This window comes from Lutra lutra, chromosome 11 (genome assembly GCF_902655055.1).
Source record: "Lutra lutra chromosome 11, mLutLut1.2, whole genome shotgun sequence".
In the NCBI taxonomy this organism is placed as follows: Eukaryota; Metazoa; Chordata; class Mammalia; order Carnivora; family Mustelidae; genus Lutra; species Lutra lutra.
Genome location: NC_062288.1, coordinates 22342246 through 22364384, shown reverse-complemented (window position 1 = coordinate 22364384; position 22139 = coordinate 22342246). Strand labels below are relative to the sequence as shown.

Here is a 22139-nt window from a genome sequence, read left to right as displayed (position 1 = left end):
GTGGTAATGTTTAGAGAAAATTAATACAAATCAGAACTGACCAGGATACTTAAGAACCAAATTTCTCTGCCCTCTTAACATTTTATTAGTACTTCACAATGGGGCAGATTTGAGTCAGAGGAGCTAGGGTTCAATTCCTAGTTCCATCAACTACTAGCAAAGGAGATCTCTTCAACATAGCAGTTTTTAAAATACTCCCTGAAGGGGTAGCAATAGACCTTAATTTTGAGAACTTGTCTTTGTTTTTTAAAGGTTTATTTGAGAGAAAGAGCGTGCACGCATGTGCGAGCGTGTGACCACAACGGGGGCAGGTGGAGTGGGGAAGGAGGGCGAGAAACCTAAGTAGACTCCGTGAGCATAGAGCGTGACACAAGGCTTTATCCCCTCACCTTGAGATCATGACCTCAGTGGAAATCAAGAGTCAGATGCTTAATGGACTGCGCCACCTAGATGCCCCTTGACAACTTGTTTAGAATAAAACTTTGTACTATATGCTTTGTATTTAAAAATAATAAATACAGCAAAGCATAAAAACTAAAAGGAAAAAAGGTTATAAAAAAATTCACAAGTCTATAATCATTTTTTGTTTGTTGGGGTTTTTTTGCACAGCCTATTCAACAAGCAATACTTCCTTAAAAGAAAGGTTCCTGTTCTTGGGTCGGAGAAGAAAATGCAGTGCTTTCTCAAGATCAAAGTAAGTCAAGGGCCACCTGGGTGGCTCAGTGGGTTAAAGCCTCTGCCTTCGGCTCAGGTCATGATCTCAAGGTTCTGGGATTGAGCCTCACATCGGGTTCTCTGCTCAGTGGGGAGCCTGCTTCCTCCTCTCTCTCTCTCTCTCTCTCCCTCTACCTGCCTCTCTGCTTACTTGTGATCTCTCTCTGTCAAATAAATAAATAAAATCTTTAAAAAAAGAAAGATCAAAGTAAGTCAAGAAGATGTAATGAAAATTTATCCTCTACCTGCAAGTTATATTCTTATGGAAATAAAGTACAATTTCATTTGAGTTAAGAGGACACTAAAACTGCTTTGTTATATATATTAATTTTATTGAAATGAAGGTATTTAATACAACAAATGGCAAAGAAAAGTCTTCCTAGATTTGATTAATTTATTTATTTCTACACACAGGTTCTCACCTTTTCATTCATTCCTTCTTCATCATCCTTTATTTATCTAATGCTCCTCTAGCCATTTAACTCATGAAACCACTGGTTCTACGTTTTGCAGGTTAATTCAAATTCAAGTATTTTGTCCCATTGTCTCCAAATCAAACTGCTCAGAAATTTCAGAATTTGGGTAGTAAATCTATGGCTCCTGACCATGATCTGGTGATGTATCCTGATTTAACAAAACACTGTCATTAAGCCCCTTGTTACCCTTTTGTTTCCACAGGGGAATACCCTACCAAGCCCAGGCTCTCAAAGTATTCCAAAGCAATCAGTCACCAATCTCATTATTTCATAACAGAGAGTATAAACATACTGTAAAATTGAGAATACAGAGTTCCAGCTTTAACACATTAAACCACAATAACATCAATTGTCCAACTAAAAAATTAAGGACGATCCCCAAATAGCATGGTTGCAGAATTCCTGTTCGTCTTTGCAAAAACAAATATAGCACAGGAAGAGTGACCTAGCAGTTTAAGAGTTCAATATGTATTTACCACTATATGGAAATAAATTATTTTTTTGCTCAGCCAGGCTGCCACAAAGCTGTGGTCAACAGACCACAGTTCTAAAGAGAAACCTGCACTTACTGGTGAATCATTAACTCCCAAACCCCTTAAAAATTTCAATCTTCTCTTTACCAATTCTACTGAAACTACTTTTATGAAGTCACCAATAATCTCCAGACAGCATCAAAGTCTCAAAGCCTCAATTTCTATATTTAAAACAAATGATCCTCCCCTTTTTTAATTCCTTTCTTAGATTCTATCAGAAATGGTCTCTTGATTCTCCTCTTACCCTGCTAATTAGTCTTTTCTGCCTCCTCTGCTTCCCAACCCCTAAAATGTTGTGTTTTCTATGGAACTATTCTCTCCTCAGACTTCATCTTTTAGCAAGTTTATCCTCTCCCCATTGTGACTTCAGCCAAGTACATTTATGATGATTCCAGAATCTCGATTTCCATATTCTAGTTCCATATTCAAATGGCTTACTGAACATCCCTGAACATCCCCAACAGCAATTTAAACCTAACTAGATAAAAAGAAACCTACCTGATTTTTCAAATGATTCTATATCTCTTTTTCATGGCACCTCTGACCTCCTTACCCATTCAGGCTTAAGACCTGGTAGTTTTGGCCTTTTCCCTCTTACCCCCACTTGCTTCCTCTCGCACCTAATCATTTTCAAGTTCTGGTGAGTGTAGCTCATTAAACAACTCCCAAACCTGGACCCTTACTTTCTAGTCCCACCGCCGATGAAGACAGAAAACTATTTTAATATAGGATATAGGTAAGTTAATTTTCTTTGCTCTAATTACAATGTCCTTTTGATTAAAAATGAAAAGATTTAAGAAACTCTTTGAATGAGGGAAAAGAACTTGGTGGGTGTAACTATATTATAATATAAATACTATAAATAAATGAATAATTTATTTATGTAATAATTATCTTTTTTTTAAGATTTTATTTATTTATTTGACACACACAGAGAGAAATCACAAGTAGGCAGAGAGACAGGCAGAGATAGAGGGGGAAAGCAGGCTCTCCGCTGAGCAGAGAGCCCGATGAGGGACTCAATCCCAGGACCCTGAGATCATGACCCAAGCTGAAGGCAGAGGCTTATCTTAACCCACTGAGCCACCCAGGTACCCTGTAAAATTATTTTTAATGTGACAATTAAACTAATTAATATAAATCAAGGAGTAAAGACAGAAGAAATCCATTTATTAAACCATGCATGTAAAGCACCCAACATAGCACCTACCATACAGCATGTCTTTAAATACGGAAAAATTGAGATGAGCGTGTAAGATTTACTAATAGGTGTGAAATTTAAGGGCAATTTTTATTTTATTTTAATTTTTTTAAAAAGATTTTATTTATTTATTTGACAGACAGAGATCACAAGTAGGCAGAGAGGCAGGCAGAGAGAGAAGGAGAAGCAGGCTTCCTGAGAAGCAGAGAGCCCGATGTGGGGCTCCATCCCAGAACCCTGGGATCATGACCTGAGTTGAAGGCAGAGGCTTTAACCCACTGAGCCACTCAGGCGCCCCTTAAGTGAAAATTTTAATTAGCTGCCTCAGATTAACCGAATTGGCAGACACCAAATTACCTTTATCTGTATACTCAAATACTGCCAAAGTTTTGTTCTTAAAGAGCATTTTAATCCTCTTCTGTGTGTACCCTAAGATTTGATGCCATACTCAGAGTAGGATACTTGAGACCACACTGATTATTAGCAGCTCCAGTTCCTCTCTAAAAAACTCAGAAAGCAATTTTTAACTGTATACTGTAAGTCTACTTAGGCCCATTAAACAAAATAAATCATAAGCCAAAATCTAAAATGGTACAAAACAAACTGTCATTGATGTTCTCTCTAATCTTTCCACAATCAATCTATATACAGAGACAACACAAGTCCAAATTGTTATATATATCCAAAGGCTTGCAAATTACCTGGCAAATCAGAGTAAGTCTACAAGCCACACATTTGCACCTTTCCATTTCAACTTCCCAAGTCTAGTTAAATACATAAGGCATTACTATTAAGAAATCTGCTTGCCAATTTTCCTATGAATGCACAAAAACACTCTTTGTTTAATAAAAGGTATTTGTTTTGAGATATAAAAAATTAAGTGTAATAAATGATCTGCTGAACACAATCATTACCACTTTTCTAAAAGGAGAGACCAAGGAGAGATAAAGTCATGCTAAGTTACCAAACTTTTGTCTGTAGAATTAGGTTTTAAATTCCTAATAGAAACACAGTTTGGCAATTCCTCAATAGGTTAAATATAGAGTTACAACCCAGGAACTCCACTCCTAGGTATAATCCCAAGAGAATTAAAAATATGTGTCCACACAAAAACTTATACACAAATGTTCATAGCAGCATTATTCATAAGTGCCAAAAAGTGGAAATACCCCAAATGTCTAAAATGTTATACTATGTAAAATACACAAAAAGTGTATCTTATATGATTCCATTTATATGAAATGTCCACACTAGAAAAATCAATAGAGGCAAAAAGTAGATTAGTAGTTACCTCGGTATTGTGAAAGGGAGAAATAAGGTGTTACTGGTCATGGGCTGGGGTTTCTCTTGGTGATGAAATGTTCCAAAACTACATAGTGATAAAAGATGTCCAGCTTTGTGAGGTGCACTAAAAACCACTGAAATGTATATTTCAAAGAGGTGAATTTTATGGTATAAATGAATTAATCTCAATACATGTGAATGTACCTCAAAAAGCTGTTACAAAAAAATCCTTAAAGGAGGTTGTCATATTGTTAATAGTAATTATTGACAGCATCAGGGCACGCTAACCAAGGCATCCAGTTCCATCCAGTAATAAAGAATATCCATCCTCCTCAAAATGGGTATTACTAAGCTCCTGTTCTTTACTGTAGACTTTCTCATTAGAATATTAATTTGACAGGGTCAAACATAACAACAATGCAGAATTCTAATGAAATAGGAGTAACAACAAGAAAGTACAAACAAACAATTAGGTCTACTAGAAACTTTGGCCAGTGAACTTATAGTATGTAACTTTTTCAGGAAAGGTTAGTAAGTACGATGAGTAAGAAAGATAAAAAATACAGGTTTTAACATAACCTGATGTCCAAACTGCACTAATAACCTAGAAGACTAGATATTTAAGAGGAAGAGAGAAAACAGAAAATACTGAGGGAAAATGCTAAGCTATCTAAAATTAGGGTTAAAATCTAAATGCTATTGCTTCTGTAACTCTAACCCAAGATAGGAAAGAAGACTAAAATCAAAGAATTAAACCCAAACCTGGTAATTAAACAAATATGTGATCTTAAAGCTTTTGTCTATTTCTCTGAGGAAACAAACTGGATGTTATTTTTTATATCAAACTTTCAGATTACTTGCAAATAGTATTTCATTCTGGCATTATTTTAAAAGCCTTAATCCTGAAAGGCCAGATAATGAATATATGCACCCCAAGTTACTTAGGGCATTAGTTTGTCTTCAAATTTCTCTTTGTAATAATGATATTATTATGTGCTCCTCTTTCTTCCAACATGTAAAATCAAACAAAAATGATTTGTTTAATGTAATACCTAAAATAAAAATACAAACTTATGGGGCATCTGGGTGTCTCAGTCAGTTAAGTGCCCAACGCATGATTTTGACTCAGGTCATCATCTCTTGGGGTCTTGGGATCAAGCCCCATGGTGGGCTCTATGCTCAACAGGAAGTCTGCTTGAAATTCTCTCTCCCACTCCTGCTACCCTCCCCCAATCATGCATGATATCTCACATGCACGCTCTCATTCTTTCTCTCTTGCTCTCTCTCTCAAATAAATAGATAAATCTTAAAAATATACAAACCTATGATATAGAGGAAATACATAACTAAAAAGAACTTCCAAGTATCATCTAGAATGGGTGTCTTACCTTTTAAGGCAAATGCAATCAAAACACAATGACATATCATCTCACATCCACTACAATGGCTACTACCAAAAAGTTACAAAATAAGCCAAAATTTTAAATAAAAGATGCAGTATTCTGACAGCTTTTCAAACTGTGGTCAAAGTCACTGAAGAGAATATACTAATATATTCACCAGAAGAAACTTTACTGAGACAAGCATAAGGTATGTCAATTGTAAAACAGTCTTGAGAGGAAAATGATAAATAACTGAAACTTCAGCTGATTTTAAGAACTAAAACTAAACTAGAAATATAATGCCACATAACTATCCTGTATGATGAGAGCATTTGAAAATGAATCATGGGGCATCTGGGTGGACCAGTGGGTTAAGTAAGCCTCTGCCTTCCGCTCAGGTCATGATCTCAGGGTCCTGAGATCCAGCTCCGCATTGGGATCTCTGCTCAGTGGGGAGCCTGCTTCCCCCTCTCTCTCTGCCTGCCTCTTTGCCTCCTTGTGATCTCTCTCTCTGTCAAATAAATAAATAAAATCTTAAAAAAAAAAAGAAAATGAATCATAAGTTTTGTTTTATTATGACTGGTAAACATTTATAAGCTGACTGAAGCTTCTCCATGCTAAAGATGAATATATAGAAATACCTTGATATAAAGGGCTCCCACAACCCAACAACTGCAACAAAAACTAAACACCACAATTAAAAAATAGGCAAAGGACTTGGGTAGATACTTCTCCAAAGAAAATATACAAATAGCCAACACACACAGGATTAGATGCTCAACATCACTAGTCAGGAGGCAAATGCAATCAAAACACAATGACGTATCATCTCACATCCGTTACAATGGCTATTACCAAAAAAATAAAATAACAAATGTTGGTGACAATGTAGAGGAACTGGAATCTTTGTGCACTACTGGTGGGAGTGTAAAATGGTACAGCCATTATGAGAACCAGTATGGCAGTTCCTCCAAAAATTTTAACTTGAATTACCAGATGATCCACAAATTCCACTTCTGATAAATAAAATCTTAAAAAAAATTAGATCGTTCGCCTCTACTCTTGAATGTTTGAACAGTTATAATTTTCAAAATACATCTACTTTTTCAGTTTGCTGACATACGGATTCAGACACTTACAAAAGGAAGAGTGATACTCAATTACCACCTTCGTGAGGATGACTGATCCCACATAATTTTCTCCTAATCTAGCCCATATGCCAGGTTTTCTCTTAGGTGCTATAGCTACAGTGATAAACAGGACAAAATCCTGACTTCATGTAGCATACGGTCCAAAAGTATACCCTGGTTGTACAGCATTTATCATTTCTGCCTTTTATATCCATCATACATTTACATGGTTTAGCCCATCACTACCACAGCTGCTACCAACTAAGATTATAATTCCCTGTGACAATTCTTTATATTTCTCTTTATTCCCCGACAGTGCCCAGTGTTTTCCATATATTATATATCAAATAAAGCATGGGAAGTCTTTTAGACATAATGGTAACAGATAAGCACATTCAGATCACATAGTCAATGAAATTGGCACCCAACTGTCACAGTTATAACACATTTAGTTCAGATAATATAGTCTGCGTAACTGGAGAGTATACACTTAAACCCCTTTTATTTGGTTCTTTATTATATCACCTACAATGTCACCAAGGAAAGCTTCAATCTTCTATTACCAGGGGAAGGTATGCAAAATAAATGGGTCACATAATACACACATATAAAAAAAAACTATCAATATATCCTTAGGAGGTAAGGCATATTTGTATGTACCTTACATATATACATACACACGTAAAATTTAAACACGTAATACATTAAATTTAATATTTTAAAATTTATACAAGCAATACATGCAGATGCTAAAACATTCAAACCATACTGACAAGTTGTGTCATGTATTTCCAAGACCACCCTCAGGTTCAATGATTCACGACAGGTCATAGGACTATATATACAGTCATTCACAGCTATGATTTATTACAGCTAAAGGATACAAAGCCAAAGCAGCAAAGGAAAAGACGCATAAAGCAAAGTCCAAAAGAAACTAGGGATAAGCTTTCAAGAGTCCTCTCCTAATGGAGTCACATAAGACCCATTTAATTCCTCCAGTAACAAGTTGTGACAACATTTGTGAAATGCTGTCTACCAGGGAAGCTTTTTAGAGATTTAGTGCCTGGTGTTTTCAATGGGGCTGGTTCCGGCCTACCATGAGCCAAAACTCCAGATTCCCAGAAGCAAAGTAAGTGTCCAGCAAAAACCATATACATACAGTAAAGACATGGTGAGCCACTCTTATCATGGAATGATGGGAACCCTCCCAAAGGGGCAAGTTCCCAGAGACTCTCCAAGAGCTAATCTTGCAAGCAGGCCTTTCTAAGGACAGCAGTTTCAGGCCTGCTATGTTAAATCTCTTATGCACATAATTATAAAATGAAAAAAATAACTCCTCCTCCTCCTCAATATTCTTTTCCTTAGAAGTAGCCAACCATGTTAAACCTCTTTATTGACAGATACTTTATTTTGTTTCACAAAAACTGCTGCAGTGAAATACTTGGACGTACTATTTTATGTACATAGCAAATATTGTAAAGAAAGAATTCTTTAAAATATTGACATGCTGGGTCAGAGTACATACAACAATTCTACTAGAAGTGCCAAACTGCCTTTTGGAAAAAGGTTTCACCAGTTTACATTACTATCAACAGATCAAGAATGCCAGTTTTTCTATCTTTTCCAACATTTGTTGTATCAATTTTTGAATTGCTACAATTATCAATTTTTGGATTTTACAAAATTTAGTCGAATCTGGTGAACATCTTCCCCCAAATTTAATGTTGATTTATCTTTCTCTAATTATTAGAGAAGTTGATGACTTTTCTCCATGTACAGTAATTATTTACATTTTTCTTCTTTACATTACATTACATTACATTACATTTTAATTACCATTCATAACATATGTTCGTTCTTCTTCTGGAGTGTTCTTTTTTCTTGAAATATAGAAGCTACTCATGTTTTAGATAACCCATCATCTGGTAAATGTATTGAAAACATTTTCTCTTAATCTATTGCTTATTCTTTGCATTTCCTTTTGTTATCATATATTTTTTTCTTATTCTTATGAGGTCAAATCTGACTCTTATTATATTTGTGCTCATTCTAATTCAGAACTTGGTTTTACCCCTAAATGATGTTCCACTAATATCCTTACATAGGCATACTGACTTCCTCTAAGCAACTATTTATTACGTTAAAAAAAAAATAATGGTGGATATTATGTCTTTTTTGAACTTATTTTTGAGGTGGGGAGGGGCAAAGGAAGAGGGAATTAATTTTAAGCAGGCTCTATGTCCAGTAGAGAGCCCAATTTGGAGCTTGATCTCACAATCCTGAGATTGTAACCTGAGCTGAAACCAAGAGCTGGATGCCTAACCAACTGAGCTACCCAGGAGCCCCTGAACTTGCTTATTTTAAAATAAAATGAGGAAATCTTATGATTCAGCTACTTTTTATATTACAAAAAGAAGTTTCAAGCAAAGTGGTATTCTTCTACATCACTTCGTGAAGTGACAATTCTCAGGTACCCAGCTAATTTCTAATAGGATGAGGATATCAGCGTGATTCAGTACTACACTGTCAGTTTGATTCCTTTGAGACATACAATACTGCTTGTATAAGCCTTAGCATTTAATGTGTAGTGTGGGTACGCTGACAATCTCTGGGGTTAAATTATTTTAGAGCATATCCCCCGTAATCATATCGTTTTTAAAAATTTATTTAAAATTTTAAATAAAAATTTAAAAGTGCCTGGGTGGCTCAGTGGGTTAAAGCCTCTGTCTTCGGCTCAGGTCATGATCCCAGGGTCCTCTCTGCCTACTTGTCTGTCATATAAGTAAATAAAATCTTTTTTTTTTTTAAGATTTTATTTATTTATTTGACAGAGAAAAATCACAAGTAGGCAGAGAGGCAGGCAGAGACAGAGAGAGGAGGAAGCAGGCTCCCCGCTGAGCAGAGAGCCCGATGCGGGGCTCGATCCCAGGACCCTGGGATCATGACCTGAGCCGAAGACAGAGGCTTTAACCCACTGAGCCACCCAGGCGCCCCAGTAAATAAAATCTTAAAAAAAAAAAATTTATTTAACCTAAGGGCGCCTGGGTGGCTCAGTGGGTTAAGCCTCTGCCTTCAGCTCAGGTCATGATCCCAGGGTCTTGGGATCGAGCCCCGCATCGGGCTCTCTGCTCAGTGGGGAGCCTGCTTCCCCCTCTCTCTCTGCCTGCCTCTCTGCCTACTTGTGATCTCTCTCTCTGTCAAATAAATAAATAAAATCTTTAAAAAATAAAAAAATAAAAATTTATTTAACCTAGAAGGGAGAAAGTGAGAGAGAAGATATAGTGTGACAGCAGGTGTGGGGGAAGGGGCAGTGCAGGGGAGAGGGAGAGAGTCCTAAGCTGACTCCTCGTCAAACCCAGAGCCCAATGTGGGGCTCAGTCCCACAACCCCAAAATCACAAACTGAACCAAATCAAGAGTTGGATGCTCTAACCGACTGAGCCACCTAGGTGCACCCCTTCTGGATTCACTTTAAAACTCTTTTCTTATAAAGCATTCTGTGACCTAACAGTATGTGATTTTTCCCTTTTAGGAATCTTCATCGCACAAAAATGTGAATATACTTAATGCCACTTAACTATACACTTTTAGAAATGGTTAAAATGGGTAAATTTGATGTACATTTTCCTATAATTTTAAAAAGTTGCAAAAAAAAAAAAAGAATCCTTAATGGCACTTTGTTCTATAGTATTATGCTCAGTTTTTGCATTAGTGATTTGTATACATCATTATTTCCCCATCTCTACTGAAAATTCCCTTAGGAAAAAGATCACATATACAGGAATGAGAATGGAATTTAAATGGGTTGAATTTGCCAAAAAACTCAAAATAACTCACTTCCCTCTGAAATGAATCAAATTTAGGATAATTCTACATACAATTCATTCCAACTCTGATGTGATTAAGAAATACAGAGGTGAAAACTTAACATGTTTTTATAACTTCAGTAGGTGAAAAGGAGTCTATTAACCTTACTTTTACATATTAAATTAGTGCTAACCTCTACTTTCAATGGAGTTTTGGTTCAATGAAGTTATTACACTGATAAAAGAGATTTTAAAAACATGATAATTATTTATCATCAATATACCATTGAATAATATTTATCAAAATATACACTAACTAGGAGAATATATATGAACAGAAATGTTTTGATTGATAAGTTTGCAGAGAGAAAGCCACCTCCCACTCCCACTCCCACCTGTGATTAAAAATGGTTAACATGGGGCGCCTGGGTGGCTCAGTGGGTTAAGCCGCTGCCTTCGGCTCAGGTCATGATCTCAGGGTCCTGGGATCGAGTCCCGCATCGGGCTCTCTGCTCAGCAGGGAGCCTGCTTCCCTCTCTCTCTCTGCCTGCCTGCCTCTCCGTCTACTTGTGATCTCTCTCTGTCAAATAAATAAATAAAATCTTAAAAAAAAAAAAATGGTTAACATGGGGGCGCCTGGGTGGCTCCATGGGTTAAAAGCCTCTGCCTTCAGCTCAGGTCATGATCTCAGGGTACTGGGATCGAGCCCCACAACCCGGCTCAGCGGGGAGCCTGCTTCCCCCTCTCTCTCTGCCTGTCTCTCTGCCTACTTGTGATCTGTCAAATAAATAAATAAAATCTTTTTTTAAAAAATGGTTATCATGTAGCATGTAAAAAAAAATTCCATGCTAAAAGCTATGGGACACTAACATGTTCAATCTACACTCAAGTGTATTTAAGGTAAAGGATTCTGACAAATAGTTGTCAGCCAGCAGATACGTTAACAAATACTAAGGTGTCAGACAACCACTTATTATTATTTTTTAAAGATTTTATTTATTTATTTGACAGAGAGAGATCACAAGCAGGCAGAGAGGCAGGTAGAGAGAGAGGAGGAAGCAGGCTCCCTGCTGAGCAGAGAGCCCGATGCGGGGCTCGATCCCAGGACCCCGAGATCATGACCTGAGCCGAAGGCAGCGGCTTAACCCACTGAGCCACCCAGGTGCCCCGACAACCACTTACTTTAATAGGTTAAAATATTGTGCCAGTCACTCACTCTCTCAAATTAGGAATGGAAGATCATACTGCTGGTGGCAACAAGTGCACTGAAAGAGGCAATAAAACATAATAATAGCAGAAGTTTTATAGTTGGGATTGTTCTGCCACTTACTATCCATGTGACCTTGGGCAAGTTCAGATTCCTCATCTGCAAAAATAGGACTTGGGTCAGTCTGAGGATCCAATATAAAGAACCTGGTAACATTTCTTGCAGAGTTCATTATATAAACAAGATATACAGCATTTAATATATACACACCATTATTTGTGTTATCTTGTAAATATATTTTATAAGTACATTATAACAATTTATTTAACAAGATTCACTGAGCACCTATCATGTAGCCATTGACTAGGTACCAGAAATATAAAAAGATAAGACAGATCCAGGCCACTGGATCTTAGAATCTCTGAATCTGGATCTCTGCTCACTGAAGTCCTTACAACCCAGTAAAAGGAATGTATAATTGCAGTATGATGTGGCAAATTATAAGAGACAGATGCAAAGTACCATGGGAGCAAAAAAAAGAAAGGATAAATATGTTAAACCTTTACTCCGTCGAACTCTATTTACTTCATCAACAGTGGTAATCATTAGATTACCACTGACTGATGCACCTTTAAAGGGAAAAGTTCTGCATGGCATTACCTACTATTTGAGGTATACTGCTCCCAACGCCCTTACCATGTTGAAGGACAACTTTGGTGTCAGTTTCCTCATCCGTAAAATGGCCATAACAGCTTGCTCATTGGGTTGTAGTAAGATGTATGAGAGTTCATTAAGCACAAACTGGCACCACTGCAACACCTGTAGGGTTTTAAAATCACTTCCTTGATTCCATAATCCCTGGGCTTTAAGCCAGCTCTAGCTGCAATGGATGACCATCTTGCTTCAGTGGCAGAAAGCAATGTAAACAGCAGCACAACGATGGCAGCAGAGGGTAGAAATGGGAGAAGAAGGGATCCAAGGTTTAGAGAATGGAGAATAATAAGCCAAATCAATAGACCTGCAATCACTCCCTTCCCCAGTTTCTTTTCCCTAAAATGACTATGGCAGGTTTACCTTTCAGGACAACTCATATGTACGATAGGATTTCACAAACATGGTAATTCTCTACTTTCTACATTCCCTACTGCTTTAAAAAGTAAAATAAAAATCTATTCTAACCTATTAAAAACTGCCTAAAACTCCCTTAGTATCTCCTATTCCTCAAAAAAAATGCAAATTTGTCATACCCTCTTCTCAGTGCTTCTGACAAGGTCACCCATGACTCCTAATCACCAAATCCACATTTAAAATCAAATTCTCTTTGAAAACCGTCAGTCCATTTGGCCTCCACACTAACCTCCAGATTCTGTTCCTAACTCTCTAGCAAGCACTGAGAATCTATCAACCTCAAGTAAACATGTGTCTCTAATGTTCTGTATTCTTCTCTGTTTATTCTCAGTACATATTATCTCAGAAACATCACCTTCTTCCATGAGTTCAGTAATTACCCATACACAAAAAAATTAAAGATCTGTAGGAGAAACCAGGACACTGATCTGAAATCTATGTTCACCTCAAACTCAATACATCTACAACAGAACTCAGCAGTACCCAACTCCTTATACCTTTCCTCCTGTATTCTCTATCTCAGCACTATCACTCAGTGTCCAACTTAGCTTAGGTGAGTTCTTCCTCATTTTTTTAAAAAAGATTTTATTTATTTATTTGACCAACAGAGGTCACAAGTAGGCTGAGAGGCAGGCGGAGAGAAGAAGGGAAGCAGGCTCCCTGCTGAGCAGAGAGCCCGATATGGGGCTGGATCCCAGAACCCTGGGATCATGACCTGAGCCATCGGAAAGCAGAGGCTTAACCCACTGAGCCACCCAGCCGCCCCTCTTCCTCACTTTCTAATATGACCAAGTCTTGTGAATAATACCTAGGAAATGCCTTCCAAATTCATCCCTTTTCCTCATACTCACTGGCATTATCTTGAGGCCCTCCTGCTTCAACTAATGGAAAAGCTTTAAATGATCTCTTATTCAGTCCTTAACTTTCTGCATTTTATTCTCCACACAGCAGCTAAGGTGATCTGTTAAAGTTAACATCATATCTAAGAGTAAAACCCAAAGGTTCTCATCTTACTTACAGTAAAAGCCATTCTTACAATGACCTACAAGAACCTAGACAGTTGGCCCTCACTCCCAACCCAACCACAAATATAGTACTTTCTTCATCACTTACTCTGCTCAAGCACAATGGCCTCCTTCAACACTCTTTAACTTAGGTCCACGGGCACTTAATGCTGTCTGGAATGCTCTCCTCACAGATAACTGAATTTCAAGCTTTGGTTCAATGTCCTAACCAGCTTTTCTAATAGTATCTCCTATACCTATCATATGACAGATTGATCACATTAAAAGCCTATTTTTCATCCTTCCTGTATCAAAAATCATATGTGACTTTGCAGTTCTTTTGTTAAAAAGATGAAATCTACTTCCCCACTCCTTGAGGTGGAAATGGCATTGTAGCTTGCCTTGGTCAACAGAAAGTGATTAAAGTGACACTGTGCCAGTTCCAAGGCTAGATAGGTCTTGCATATTTTTTCGCCTTACCTGTACCTCTGCAACAGCTGGTAACCTATTGGGGAACATGAAACATGTAGACAAGGGACAAGCAATCCTAGTCATCCCAGCCACAGCCAAGCTAGGGGGTTGACAGCCAGCCAACCCTCAGAAACATGAATGAACCCAGTCAAAATCAGCAAAACGGCTTAGCTGACAACCAACAGCATGTAAAAATATTTAACATATGCCACTAAGGTTTGTGGTTGTTATACAACACTACTGTGGTAATAGATAACTGATAGATTCTACTCCTTTTACTCCTTGCTGTTTTACTATTCTCCATGGCACTTAATATCTGACCTAGTTACATTTACTTGGTTATTAGGTTATTCTCTGACTCTTGCCAACAGAATGTAAGTTCCATGAGGAGTTTTAGTCTTCAGCCTAGAATAAACCTGGCACACAGTAGGCATTCAGTAACTATTAAATGAAAACTTAAAAAAAGCATGATGATTTAATAAATCACTTGTACTTATGTATCTTTGTCAGGTATCTTTTTTTTTTTAAGATTTTATTTATTGGGGCGTCTGGGTGGCTCAGTGGGTTAAAGTCTCTGCCTTTGGCTCAGGTCATGATCCCAGCATCCTGGCATCAAGCCCCACATCAGGCTCTCTGCTCAGGGAGCCTGTTTCCCTTCCTCTACCTCTGCCAGCCTCTCTGCCTACTTGTGATCTCTGTCAAATAAATAAATAAAATCTGAAAAAAAAAAAAAAAGATTTTATTTATTTATTCAAGAGCAAGAGCACACACAGGCAGTGGGGATGGGCAGCAGGAGAGGAAGAAGCAGCACCCCACGGAGCATGGAGCCCATGGTGGGGCTTGATCGCAGGCCCCTGAGATCATGACTCCAGCATAAGGCAGATGCTCAACTGACTGAGCCACCTAGGTGCACCTGTCAGGTATCTTTTTTTTTTTTTAAAGATTTTATTTTTTTATTGATTTGAGAGAGAGAGAATGAGAGCGAGCGAGAAGAGAGCATGAGAAGTGGGAGGGTGAGAGGGAGAAGCAGACTCTCTGCTGAGCAGGTAGCCCGATGTGGGACTCGATCCCGGGACTCCAGGATCATGACCTGAGCTGAAGGCAGTCGCTTAACCAAATGAGCCACTCAGGCGTCCTGTGTCAGGTATCTTTTTAACCTATGGAAGCCATTAAACTCAGAGCCAGTCTTTCAAACACTATTTCACAAACTGTTAAAATCAAGATTTTTATAACATATTGTAATTTTACTTAACAAATATACTTTGTCATTAGTGAATATTTTTTAAGATTTATGAATATTATTTGTATAGGCTTTATCTCATCCCATTCTAATTTTTATATGTATTTTATAATAATAAATTTTAGCATAGTTGTAGAAGTACGTAATTTATAAATTAATGAAACTTTATTAAGAAGATGCATGCTTAAAGTTTTTATTGTAATCAAAAGTTTAGAGATGACTAGCTTAGAGGATAAAGCCAAAACTCCCAAGTTACTACCAATGATATTGTCAGACCATCACATTAGATACATTATTTTTTTCTCTATCATCAAAGAGGTCCAAAAGAGAAAAAGAGCAAGGGGTTGCCTTTTCCCTTCACATTTATTTTACTTCTCACTTAATGTCCTTAATCATTCTTCATTTCTAACTATCATTTATTTAGAATAACATCTAACACTACATTATGTCCTTTATTCGTATTATTACTAATTCTCAAACTGCAAAATATTCCTGTTTTTTTTTAATATTTTATTTATTTATTTGACAGATATCACAGGTAGGCAGAGAGGCAGGCAGAGAGAGAGGAAGGGAAGCAGGCTCCCTGCTGAGCAGAGAGCCCGATGCGGGGCTCGATCCCAGGACCCTGGGATCACAACCTGAGCCGAAAGCAGAGGCTTTAACCCACTGAGCCACCCAGGCACCCCCAAAATATTCCTGTTTTATAAGGAAACTCAGATTTAGAGTAGCTTAAATAACTTACTCAAAAATTACATAGATATGTAAGTAATGGCTAAATTTAATCCAGATAAAACTCTTGTGATCTACATTTGCTAGAGTATCCAATATAACTTAGCACCAGACACTCAAATTGCTAAAATCAAATATATCACAAAAATATGCAACTATTCTGTCTGGTTTTTTCTTTCATGACATCTACACATTCCTTCCTTGACCTTCTATAATTAAATTCCCTCCCACCAGTATCAAAGATTAGTTTTCTTAGTCACAACATATTTTAAAGATAAAAGTGACAATTTATATATCTATGTTAGAATAAAATTTTCTAAGCCTTTAATGAGAAAAATAATAAATGGTGAGATAATTCTAGGGCATAATTGAAAATATTAGATATGGTATAAACAACATACTGTTTGCAACCAATATATGGCTTATAAATAATATAAAAACTGGCATATAATAGAGTGACAAAGTTAAGTGTATTGGTTAAGTATTCATCCTACACTTATAGTTTAGATTAAGTTACATTTTCCAAAAATACTTTAAAAATAATCTGTCAGTCATCACAAGAATGTAGAGTATGAGAAAATAAGCAGTACTTTATTTTTCTTTAAGACTCTTTAGCAACATTAGAGTAATCCATATCACTATAGTCAGTTTTATAGGATTAGTAAGATTCCTTCTCATGTCTAAATATTCAAGTATTCTGTTATATTTCCCACTGGACATACCAGGGTTAAAAAATAGAAAGTATGTTGCATCTGAGCCACTATTAGTAGAGAGAGACTTATAGAGGTAGATTTAAAAAAAAAAAAAGGTATAAATGCTGCTTCAACATCAAGATAAGGACTTTAAAAAAGAAAAAGATAGTGAACAGTGCTGAATGCTAAAGAGGCATCGACAAACATACTACTGTAAAGAATCTACTGGATGTGTCCAGGGCATGTGAGGCAACCATAGTAAATGCTATTTTGGCAAAATGGTAGACCTTGAAATCAAATTACAATGGGGGAAGTTAAAGGAATGAAGAAGAGGCTGAGGATGTGGGGTTAGCCAATGCTTACCTAATTCCTCAACAAGAAAGGAAATAATAGTTCCTATGAATGTTGATTTTCACAAATACAAATTTTTTGTTTCAAGCTTTTGAACTATTAAACTACCCATCCTCCTTATTTTTCCATGAAATGAAAAGACTAAAGCATCTGGTATATTAAGCATTAAAACCACATTTTTCTTACTTTAATAATCTTCTATCCATATTACAAATTAAACAAGAAAAACTTTTTATTTTGAACATTTAATAATGCCAGTGAACAGGTTTAGCGTTAAGTGCTTGAACATACCCAGTTACTTCGGTTACAGAATCCTATTATTGATCTCCATCTACTCTATGTTCCTCCTTGGCATTTATGTATAAACTATTTACTATATTAAAAATAAAGAATTACAGAGATGCCTAGGTGACTCAATTGGTGGAGCCTGTGACTCCTGAGGTCAGGACTATGAGTTCAAGACCCATCTATGTTGGGAGTAGAGCTTATTTAAAAAAAAAAAAAAAAAAAAAAAAAAAAAAAAAAGGAAAGAATTACAAACACTAGGTATAAATAACAGGAAATTTCTAAATTGCACAGTACATCCTGATCTATTTCTAACAGCCATTTCCAACACACATTAACAAATCTCAGGCACACACAGGTCAATGGACAGAGTAGAGAAAAGGTGAGTAGACAAAGGTGGCAGAGAGATGCAGAAAGGCAAGCAGATACACAGGACAGGCACACTGACAATAAGGAAATATATTACAATACTTAATTTTTATATGATTGGGGAACTAAAGGAATTATAGATTTATTTTATTGATACACAATTATGAAGAAAATATACTGGTCTTTCAGACAGTGATATATTTCAGATTTATAGTCAAGGAGTCAACAAAGATTGACTATACAGTACTTCAATAAAACTGACCTTCAGAACAGTATTTACTTACAAGAAGGTAATGTTCTGGTTCCACATTTTAACACTAAAAAAATACAATTTAAATTTTAGATACCATAAATATGCAGCTTATAAACTATCTTAATTTTAGTTTCCACACAAACGAAAACTTGTCTAATGTTTAACATGTACCGTGTATGTGAAATAATGCTCTACCAGAGCCAAAAGAATGTTCTCTCAAGTTGTAAGGACTCTTTATGCTTCTTTTTCCCTTCTCTGAAAGAAAGTGGGTAGAAGTTTATTTGGGGCCAAAACCTTAATAGTTAAGAAAAAAATTTTTTTCAGTTTTGCTTCAAGGAATTTTGTACTAGGTGCTCTTCAGACTGCCTGCCTAGTTAGTAAACTGTCATTCTCTTTCCCTAAGAAAAGTCCCTTCCCTTACATACACTTGAACAAGCTCCCTACCTCGGTCACCTCACACAATACTCCTCTCACTGGCAAGTCGAATGATTCTTTCAGGGATGTGAAAATGAGATGCAGCAACGCTAGTCTTTCTGCTCTCTTACCCTAACCTGAAATAAAGTGAGTAAGATAGGTTAGACAGCAAAAGGATGCCTTTATTCAGAATATACAGTCCCAAACAGTGAAAGCCAAAATGCAGAAAGAATAAAACAGGTGCAAAGAAGCAAAGACAAGCATCCAAACAGCCCTCTAGACACACAGAAACTGATAAATTATAGAAAGAGGGGCTGTGAAGAGAAAAGGCAAGATTAGTGACAGCTCTCTATTTCTTGATTCCTGTCCTTCAAGCAGTATTCTATTACAACTTTTTTTTTTTTTTCACTTACACTAGTTTGGAAGTAGCCTGCAAACAAAAATCTATACCAATAAAGAATTGTTCTGTATTTCTCATGTCCCACTTTTTTCACTGACCTTTTCCCTAAATAGTAAGAATGCAATTGTTGGCCTAGGAGACATCATGTCATAGAAAAAGCATCTGCTTTTATAACTTGGGACAAACTCGACTCTACCAACTTCTAACTGTAAAACATGCAATAAACTCCTTAATTTTTAAACAGTTTTAATGTTTCTTTTAACATCAAAAGGTCTATAACTTATGAATAAATCCACTGTACATAATGGGAGGAGAAGGTATCCAGAAAAGCTATTCTCCACATGCTTGTATCATGGCCTCTAGAACTCCTTTCAGTTTCTCACTTTGATTCTGGTCCCAAATGTGTAGTCTCAAAACCTCTTGAGTTATCTTATGCAAAATTTGAGAGTTACCTTATGCAAAACTCACATCTGCTAAGAAATCCAAACTTAGCAAGAGGTCTATCACTATAAATAATACATGTAGGTCCTAAAGACTTTTTTAATGTAATTTTTTTACAGGGCACTTTTAACAGAAGCCAATGAAAAACCCTACTCTAATCATCTAAGAACTATATGCACAGAGTACTATTTTATATATCTGAGATAAAGTAAAACTACCAGATTTAAGAATACTGATCATATGGTTGGAACTCAGTTTTAAGATCTTTCATACCAACCAAATCGTACACTGCAAGAATAAACAACTACGCCATAATAATGAGACATCAGGGGCACCTGGGTGGCTCAGTGGGTTAAAGCCTCTGCCTCCGGCTCCGGTCATGATCCCAGGGTCCTGGGATGGAGGCCCGCATCAGGCTCTCTGCTCAGCAGGGACCATGCTTCCTCCTCCTTTTCTGCCTGCTTCTCTGCCTACTTGTGATCTCCGTCTGTCAGATAACTAAATAAAATCTTAAAAAAAAAAATAATGAGACATCAAAATACTCTTCACCAAAATACTCAGGGATGCAAAGGCAAACTTCACATTCATCTCATACTCAGCATTTAAGTTGTTCTCCCTTTGGAAATCTCCTCTTATTTCAGTATATGGGCTTTGCTTATTTTTTATTTATACTTTGCCACTCTTGTTCCTCTCTTCTAAAACCCAAAATCCTTATCTCTATGTTTGTGAGCGCTATTAGTTTTCTATATCTGAAATGCCTTTTATGCTAGTCCATCTGACAAACTCTTCCTTCAAGAGTCAGCTCAAATGTGGTCTCTTTGCTCAAACAGTCCATATCCTCCCTCTAAGGATTAAATATTGAATACACTTCCACTGGAATAATAAGACCTCTTGAATAACTACTGATTATCTTGTATATACTATGTTAGTGGCTTTACAAACAAACTCTCTTGTTCTTGGTCTATCCAGGTAGGTATTATATCTACAATTTCCCCATATAGCCTGCCTATAATCATAGCACAGCCAGGATAAAAATTCCTGTATGGCTCCAAACCTTGCTATCTACTAGCCTAGAAATTCTAAGGTTTTTGGAACCCAAGCCCCTTGAGAATCTTAGAGCTATGAACCTTCTCTATCCCACCCCCCCAAAATAGGCTTATACACAAAATATTATGTATGATTTGAAAAGGTTCAGACCCCCTGAATGTCATCCAATACCCCCCAGAAAAACTTCTTGCTGCTTCTCAAAAGTCCGTTCACAGTTGGTAAACTTAAGGAAAATGACTCCTATTTTCAATAGCCAATTCTACAACACTACCTAGGGCATAGTGGGCACTCCAGGAATATCTTATATATGAAGAGTGGATGGCAAGAATCATGGAAAAATGACAGGGATACATTTTTGCATTCCTTCAGAGCCTGTAAGGGTAGCTACTCAAATGTTGTTAAATAGCCTTTCAAATGCAGATTGCATCTAAGAACAGTTATTATAAGAAATGTAGCATAGGGGCACCTGGGTGGCTCAGTGGGTTAAAGCCTCTGCCTTCAGCTCAGGTCATGATCCCAGGGTCCTGGGATCGAGCCCCGTATCAGGCTCTCTGCTCAGTGGGGAGCCTGCTTTCTCCTCTCTCTCTCTCTCTGCCTGCCTCTCCACCTACTTGTGATCTCTCTCTCTCTCTCTGTCAAATAAATAAAATCTTAAAAAAAAAGAAAAAAGAAAAAAGAAATGTAGCATATATCCCAAAGCCTCTGAGATTAATATGATCCACATTCCACACTCTCTAGGAAAAACTCTGAGGGATGAACTACTTCTATGTGCCATAAATCAGCTCATAGTATAGTATTATAGAAATGGAAACAAGACTTTTATGTATTTCACAGAGAAGGAGATAATTGTCAGGGTTGGACTACATGAATCTAAAAAATTATTTTAGAATTTAAAGAACCTAAGAATCTAAAACTACTACTGGTTAAAAATAAATAAAAATAAAAATCCCAGGAAATACAAAATGTTGGAAGAGAAGTTCAACTACTTGGAAGAAACGTAGGGTCTTAAGGTGCAGGATAACTGCATACTACTGGACTTGTAGTAGGCAAGTCTTGAACCCAAATCTAATGCAAGGCTTTTCTCCATGACATTAAAAATCAAATTTTACAATGGAGGTATTATTACAACATGATTATTAATAGAGATATCATTACATGAGATATTACAATGGAAAAGTCCTTAAGATAAACTGGGCTAAAATATTTACCCCAGAAAGTGAGAATTAATTACATTTTTGCTTCTGAGTTCAGGGTAAACATAGTAAAGTCATTCTAAATTTTTGGTGGTTTTTAAGATTTTGTTTATTCATTTGAGAAAGAGAGATACAGAGAGAGAGCATGTGCAGGGGGAGAGGCAGAGAGGCAGAGGGAGAAGCAGACTCTCCCCTGAGCTGGGAGCCTGACACAAGGCTTGATCCCAGGACTTGGAGATTATGTCTTTAACCAAAGACAGTTAACCATCTGAGCCACCCAGGTGCCCCAATTTTTAGTGTTTTGATCTTCAAAGTACTGGTCTATCAGGAAAGTTTTCTAAGTAATAGAAAAAGTATGTTTAATAGTACAACAACAGATAAGATTTCATT

General features: G+C 36.9%; 1 protein-coding gene and 1 long non-coding RNA gene across 3 annotated transcripts in view; one reads left to right on the top strand and one right to left on the bottom strand.

Annotated features, from left to right (window-relative positions):
- PTPN12 (protein tyrosine phosphatase non-receptor type 12) overlaps nucleotides 1–22139 on the bottom strand; it is a 93506-nt gene that overhangs the window by 60194 nt on the left and 11173 nt on the right. The gene's annotated exons all lie outside the window — the stretch shown is intronic.
- The window catches only part of LOC125080692 (uncharacterized), a 136672-nt gene that overhangs the window by 113061 nt on the left and 1472 nt on the right, over nucleotides 1–22139 (top strand). The window contains exon 3 of the long non-coding RNA XR_007121456.1: nucleotides 610–694. This is a non-coding gene — a long non-coding RNA (uncharacterized LOC125080692). The remainder of the gene's footprint in view (nucleotides 1–609; nucleotides 695–22139) is intronic.